Source organism: Neltuma alba, unplaced genomic scaffold (assembly GCF_004799145.2).
Source record: "Neltuma alba isolate B1F8T4 unplaced genomic scaffold, ASM479914v2 tig00000257_pilon, whole genome shotgun sequence".
NCBI lineage: Eukaryota > Viridiplantae > Streptophyta > Magnoliopsida > Fabales > Fabaceae > Neltuma > Neltuma alba.
The window spans coordinates 33,025-41,280 of NW_021631980.1; positions in this window are offsets into that span (position 1 = coordinate 33,025).

The window sequence follows — 8,256 nt, forward strand, 5'->3', positions numbered from 1 at the left end:
TAATATCCTGAAGTGAAATTTTCTAATGCATAGAGATTAAGCATGATGTGTTCTTTAGCTGAAGTGAATGAATATGGAAGACAAAGCCTAGTTGGAAGGATTCTTTGAGCCTTTATATTCATTTCTGGTGTATGCATTCACTTATTTCTTATGCTCTCTAGAACTTGTCTTAGTTCTTAATCAGGACCACATGCAACATTAGTACTCTTGAACATGATTGAGGCATTCATTCAAATTAGCTACTTAGACCAAATGGCTAAACCCTACACGATTTATCCCTTGTTACCCATTTGAGCCTTTTAGCTGAATTTTTTTCCATTCAATTCACTCTCAATTATAAAACTTCTTTCCTACAAGGATGCATATTTCATTTCATTCATTCTTTTCATAATTCACTAGCATTTTGAGGGATTCAATTGATGGATTGATAGGAGGAGATGCATACTTGAGCTTTGAAAAAAAAGAAAAAAAAAAAAAGAAAAAGTAGAAACATGCGAATTGAAAAAGAAAAGGAAAAAAAAGAGAGAAAGAGAATAGAAAGTTGAAAAGAAATGAAAAAGCAAGAAAGGAAAAGAAAGTGGGAATAGAAGCACCTTTATAGCTTAAGAATTCAAGATCAAGAATCAAACTGTAAATTGAACATTACTAATGCTATTGAATTCTACACGTTGGTTCACATATTATCTCCATCCTCATATGCATTCTTGTGCATTTCTTCCCTACCCTTACATTACAAGCCACAAAAGTCCTCTTGATTCTTGAGTACTTATATATTTAAGTGGTGGAAAGGTAGAGCTATTACAAGCATATGGTAGAGCATTTGAATAAGTGAATTGAGTGAAAGAACCTGTAATACTTGTGAGTTGAGTGATACACTAATTTCCTTGTGTGGTCTTCTATATCTTATTCACTTAGATTAAATTACATATCATTGCTTGATTTCTTTGCATTAGAATGTTCCATGGATGGATGTTGGTTGAAGAATCATTGTTGGTTGCAGTTGTAACCTGAACTTTTGAGCTTGTTTATTCCTTTCTCTCATCCTTCTCTTTCACATTATGTTTAGACCTGATTTGCCCAAGAGTGCAAAAGCTAAGTGTGGGGGAGTTGATAAGTCTCATTATTTGCATACATTTCTAACCCTAAACTCACACTTTTGCGATCTATATTTGCATACTTTGGGCATAACTAGCTTCCATTGTGCATAAGAGTTGGTGAGAGGAATTATGAGGTTTTGCAGGCGTTTTTACATGTTTTTATATGATTTTATATGTGTGTACTTTTGATCCCTGCTTTGGTGTGAATTTCAGGGAGTTTCAGTTCTGTCTGAGGCGCCACAGCGGATTTGAGAAGGCGCCACGGCGGAATTCCAAGGGGACTCTCGGTAAAAAGCGCCGCGACGGATGGATTGAGGCGCCACGGTGGATTGGTATCTACATGAAGCTCAGGATCACTAATCAAAATGGCACCGTACAGGCCAAGCGCCGTGGCAGATGGACAAAGGCGCCGCAGCGAATGACGAAAAAATCCAGATTTAAATAGCAGAGTTGCGCGCTTCAACGGGGGACATCAGATTTCAGTTCTTCATTCATCTTCAGACATGATTTTCTTGTTCTCTCCGTCTTCTCTCAATTTCTTCTTCCATTTTCGTCCAAATTCATCAATTTCCACTGATCAACCATGAATCTTTCATCAATTCTTGCTGTTTCTACCCTAATCCAGAGTATAAGTAGCTGAATTTCCAAGTTTTCCTAGCAATGAAGCTGACCTGAGTTCATAGAGCTGAACAGGGAGTCATTTCAGATCTATTTTCCACTTCCTATTCTAAGGTTCATTTGTTTCAGTTGGACAATTGTGATTAGAATGAAGGTTGGACGGTTAGATTTATGTTTCTTGGAATTTAGATCTGATTGAACATTTAGATGTGAGTTGTGTCCTTTAATTCAGTTGAATAGAGGATTCTCTGTTGATTTGTAAATCTAATTCATTTTTACTTGGACTGTCGTTCTGTAAATCTGAATTTTGGTTGAATAAATTGATGATTCACAGTTGTGATCATTCTTAGAGAATTGCAACTCGCTTCTCAAGTGTTCTTGTCAATTGATTTTCCTTCTCACACACCAAGACAATGAATCTAGTAAGATAATTGTTTCTGATCTGTGTTAAGAGAGATTTGAGCAGTAGCTAAACCTATCCATTTAATTGACATTAAGAGACTCCAAATTATAAGATTGAACAAGGAAGGTTGGATAATTTGGTAGGGGAACTACTATCTCTTATCTGAATCTTCTTTTGCATTTTACCTTTCATTAGATTTGTTTCTTGTTTCAATTTCTGCTTTCTGAAACTCAAGCTTTCATCTTGGTAATTTGATAATTAAAAGTGAATTGTTAAGGATTGAAATACAACTTAAGGCTCCTTGAGAAGAATGACCTAGGTAGTGCCTCACTTGCTACATTTCCCTAGTAAAACTTTGATTACCTAGCGACAAGGTTTATCACTTACACCTTGGGGCCAATTTCAAAATTAATCCAAGGATTGTACTATAGGCACAACCTCAGGTCATTTCACTTATGCAGCCGAAATTATGATCCTAGATTAACTAAATGCCATGGTAATGCAAATTGAGCTAGAAAAGGTTAGGGTTTTCATTGAGACTTATAATTAAGATAAAATGCAATAGAATGTAAATGTATTTTTGGATTTTTGGGAGATTAAGATGAAATGGATGGAAATCAAGTACTGAATCAATTGATAAAACCTCTTGAAAATGGATTCTTGGCAATCATAATTCTCTTAAGATTTGGGAGTTTTATAAATTCATTTGGTTTTCTTGATAACAACCTCAATAACTCATTGAGTCCAATGCTTACATTAATGAACTCATTAATGAAAACATTGTTAAGCTTCCCTAATATGTAATTAAGAATGATTAATGCAAATGGTTCAATGCAACAGAAAATCAACTCATCATCAAAACATGACCATGCAAGATGAAGAGAATCAAGAGAGCTACAAAGAACATATATGTGACCACATATATTGAAGCATGAAATTCAACATTAACCAATCTAACTACAAATGTAAATCATCAACTAGCGATTACAGATCAATCAAAGTCTTTCACTAAGAATTTACAAACCCTAGACCTAGGAATTCATAAATACATAGCTAGAACTAAGATGAAACTCAAACTCCCCTTTTGAAGCTCTTATAACTCATGCCAATCATCCATCTTCAAGAGCTGGAGGAAGCCTAGCCACTCATGGTGTGCAGAAACATCTCCACCGAAATTGACTCAGTGTTGCCCATGGATGAAGGTGACAGTGGAAGATGAGGAATTAGGTTTTTGGCGGGAGAGATGAGAGAAGATGAAGAGAAAATGTTGATGGTGGCTAGATGTCAGTGTGTGACCTCATTCATCCCGAAAATAGGGTTTCTAACCTGAATATGACGTGTCTGGGTCGGTTCATGGAAGTGGGCAAGTCAATTTTTTCCAAAATGGTCAGGTCTGAATATGCTGATACGAGGAGTTCGCTGCGGCGAAGGGTGGGTTCGCCACGGCGAACCATGGCAGAGGCTCCTCTTTTGCTCTGTGTGCCTTGAGTCTTCAACCTTGGCTCCAATCTCAGGTGTCCTACACTGAAAAGCAACAATTTAAGGCATCAATTGTCCTAGAAATTAATTGAATACAATTAATAACTAATTATAATGATTTTACCCTAAAAAAGACACTAACTCAATGCATGGACTCTTAATCTAAAATAAGCTCAATTATAGCCAAAAGAGCCAGAAACTGCAACAAAAGCATGGATGATGAAATCAAAAGATAAGAATAATTTGAGCTCAATCAATGATCATTGCTATCATGCTCAAAAATAGATTCACACTCATTTTCAAGTGACAAATCAATCATATTAGCAAATCCCATCTTTTATGCAAATCATGGTATTAGCAGTTCTTAGAAATGGTTTACCTAAAATCAGTTTGCTTTCACTTATGGTCTCATTAGTCATGTCTAGCACATAAAAATCAGCAAGAAATACAAGGCATTTAACCTGTACCAAAATGTCTTCTCAGATTCCCTTGGGATTCCTAATAGACTTATCAGCTAGTTGCACTAAGACACTTAGAGGTTTCATGATTTCAACTCCTAAAGCATAGTAAACAGAACTTGGCAACACATTAATAGCAGCACCCAAATCTAGCAAAGCTTTAGAGATGTGAAATTTACCAATTTCACAAGGAATGGAGAAAGCTCTTGGATCTTGGCATTTCACAGGTAATTGAGCCTTCAAAAGAGTTGAAACATTAGGGCCAACTTGCACCAATTTATTAGTTTTAAATTTCTGTTTATTAGTTAATTGAGCTCAAATTGTTTATATTATTTGATAACATTTTATATGTTTTTGCTACACTTTTTGGCTCATTTTGATGATAGTTATGCTTATTTGAGTTTGAGAGTCCTTGGCTTTAGTTAGTGATATTTGAGGGTAAAATTATCATATTTATTCGTTAATTGCATTTAGTTGAGTTTTGGGACAATTGATGCCTCAAAACATTTCTTTTTATTTCAGAACACTCAAGGAATAGAGCCAAGAGTGAAGATCAAGGGCATACAACACACAAGAGGCAACATTAACATCTTTGCCAGGTTTCACCGTGGCCAACTCATGTAACATCCTGATTTTTGGGCCTAAAAGTACCAGAAATAGCCTGAATTAGATAGGCTACTAGATCTTTTTTTTAGCAGAGGTCCCAAAGATGAGAAAGAAAGTTAAAGCAATTTTAGGACTAAACTGTAAAGGGAAAGTTTTAAGGGGCTAAAGTGTAATCAGAGTTACACAACGGAAGCATAGTGGGCCCATAACCCACAAGTTCCTGGATCAAAACTAGGCTCTGATACCAAAATGAAACATCCTACCTCTAATCACTCAAGTATGTGTTTGAAAGCATTATGGTTCAAGCGGATCATGACACAAGCCCATGGATTAAAATTTCAACATAATTAGTCGGGTTACTATTCATTATTTAAATTCTAGATTACAAGTCTAACTTCAAAAATTCATAACTAATTTCATAAAAATTATATTGAGGTGTTCTAAAATTCTATAAAAAGATCTTTGAAATATCTTTAAGGAAAAAATATCCAATTAGACTTATCCTTGCCCAATTCTTACAGTTTAATCAATAAAAATTATTGTTCATTTGGTAAAATCTGAAACATCCAGATTATGTGCCTCAACTTTGAAAATTTGTATCTCCTTGTGTACACATCCAATTGAGGTGATATACCTCTTATTTTAAAGGTTTGGATGTGTAATATAAGTATGCCAAATCTCATGGGTAAAATCATTCATTTGATAGGTCAAACTGGAGCTACAAAGTCACTGTTCCATGACCTACGTTTTATCCCTTAACCTCTTTTTACTTTAATTCTTTCTATTCCTTTGGCATACATCAATTGGGTTTATGCTTTCCCAATCATTCTCATACATTTTTATTCATGCCATAATTATTATAATTAAATACATGGCATCATTGGCATCCATAACATAGTTTACAAAATAGGAGAATTATACATTCATCAACAGTCTCATCCATTAACAAGAATAATTCTCCGCTTACTTCTTCTTACTTCTCATGCCATTATTGTCCATCGTTGATTGACCTAAATGGTTGGTTATGAAGGGGTGAGATTCGTGGGAATCTCAGTAGCAAACATTACCACATACATGCACAAGATGGATGCTAGTGTATGGTATGCAGTTTTTCATAAACTTAAGTTAACCAGTGACATGCCATCATGCTTTATGCTTGGTATAAAAATGCATGGCCATGGGGAACATATTAAAAACAGTATTTCTTGTAACAATCATCATGTCACAACATCATTCAAACAACAGATACAAACCAACACATGAGCATACCATATCAAGCACATAAAGGGTAAGTTCACTACCTTGCACCTCAAGCTGTCCTCTTGCTTTTCTTTTGATTCCCTTGACTTCCTAACCATAAGGGCTTTCAGTCAACATCATCAAGCATCCTCTTAGATGTTTCAAGGTCCTAAACATAATCACATTGGTCATATAATCCATCAGGACTAAGAGATTATATAAAGCTCAAGACTAACCTTCTTGAACCTAAGCCTTTTCTCTTAATTTTGAATTGATGTTCTAGCTTTGTAAAATTATTCCCTATCATTTTGATAAAATTTGGGCAGCACTTCCCCTTAGGAAAATGACTTCCCAACATCATCAAACTATCATAAAATCAACAAATAACTACCATAAACCAATATAGAGAAGTTTGGAAGCCTTATCTTGGATCCAAGTCACTTCTCCTCTCTAGAATTCTCTTCTTTCTCTCTCTAGTTTTGATTTTGCAAGAGTTTCCCCTCCTAAAATGGTCCTGTACAAAAATGAACTATGGATAGGGGGTATTTATAGGCTTCATACTTTCCATAGTACCATACATGCCCTTCTTGAATAAGAGCTCATCTTAGCCCTCCATTCAACCACCTTTTCCATGTATACACATCTTAAGCAACATAGCCTAAGAAGATGACAAGTGTCTTAGTGAGTCATGGCTTCAAGAAGCTTGTAGATGCTTCTAGAGATTTCTAAATCCCTCTAGGTTCTTTTATACTCTTCTTGATTGTTCTAGATTCTTCTAACAACTTGAACAATTTCTTTCATGTCCATTCATCAACTTGGCATTAAAATAGGGAGAAAATAAATGGAAAATTCGTGCAAAAATATTCCCTTAATCATTTCTCCACCTATCAAGCCAATCTTGCACTGTATTAGATATTTTTCGTGTCCTGACTTACCCTGTCCCACCGGGATATTTTCTTCTTAAAATTCTGGCCAATAAAAGGTACATATATGGTGCCATCTTAAAGGAGCATAGATGAAAATAATTAGCTTTACTGACAAGCTACTTAACCTTACTGAGTCATGCAGTAGAAATTTCACTATAATGGGTAGACAAAGGACTTTCTAAAATATTCTCGTACTTAGTGCTTCCAGGTCGTGAAGACTACAAGTTATGAAAAATCACATTTGAAACTTTAAATGACCCTTAAGTATGAGAGAAGGCGTAAAAATTTGAAACTTTTTCATTTTCCCAGTTCAGGTCATGACTTAGTACTTCCAGGTCATAACTTGAGGTCACAGAGGCCATTTTTGCCTTCAAGTCACGACCTCAACTTCTCAGGTTGTGACCTCAAGTCACAGAATGCTTTTGCGCACTATTCACATTTCACTGAAATCTTGGCCTACTTCAAAAACTCATAACTAATTGCATAAAAATCGTATTGCATTCTAATTTTTCTACTGCCCATAAAATATCTTCTAATGACTCACATGATGACTCATTACCCTCATAAATAAAGCATGGGAAAGAAGAAGAGAATTTAAGTTGAACTTGTCTTCCTCAAAATATCTTAGATATTTTCTAAATTTGTCTCCTAATTAAGGAACATCAATTGTTTAATATTTGATTAGAGCATTTTATTCAATCCAGAGCTCCAAAAATTCATCCAAAAATATCATAAAATTCTTAAATTTTAGAGAAAATCTGTGAATTTTCTTAGACCATAACTCAACCTGTAGCTATTTCTTTTTGAATTTCCCGTATAACTCCTTTTTTAAGCATAACTGGCTTTTAAATATTCTTAAAGCTATTCTGCTGCCTTCTAGGGATGAGGCTAATTTTATAATTTGCTATTGTCTCTTAACTCCTGAATCCCTATTTTTACTTACATTTCTGAGGCCTCTTGATGACTCAAATAATTAAATCTCGTTTTATACCTCAAAATGAGCCATAATCTTAAAAATTCATTCAAAGTCAATCCAAGGGCATTTTTGTCATTTTTCTTCACATACAGGCCTTAACATGCCATTTCCCATTTTCTGGGATTTTTGGGCATAATTTCCACTTTTGCCCTTACTAGTCCGAAACTTTACAAAATTACGATTTTGCCCCTGGTTCGACTTAACCCCATAATTTACCTCATTGAGGCCTCCAACATAACCTTTGACCTATACTTATCTCAACTTCTCATTCTCGGGTCTTGAGACTTTATTCGAGTCTTTAACTTTCTCTTCCCTTAGTCCCAAAAAACTTTCCTTTTGCTATCAAGTCTCCAGGAATCCCTCTGTCCTTCCAAGGAACCTTTAGAACTCTTGCCATAAGGGGTCTGGTAGTCTACCCATTTGGGCTAATTCTGGTACTTCTAGGTCCAAAGGT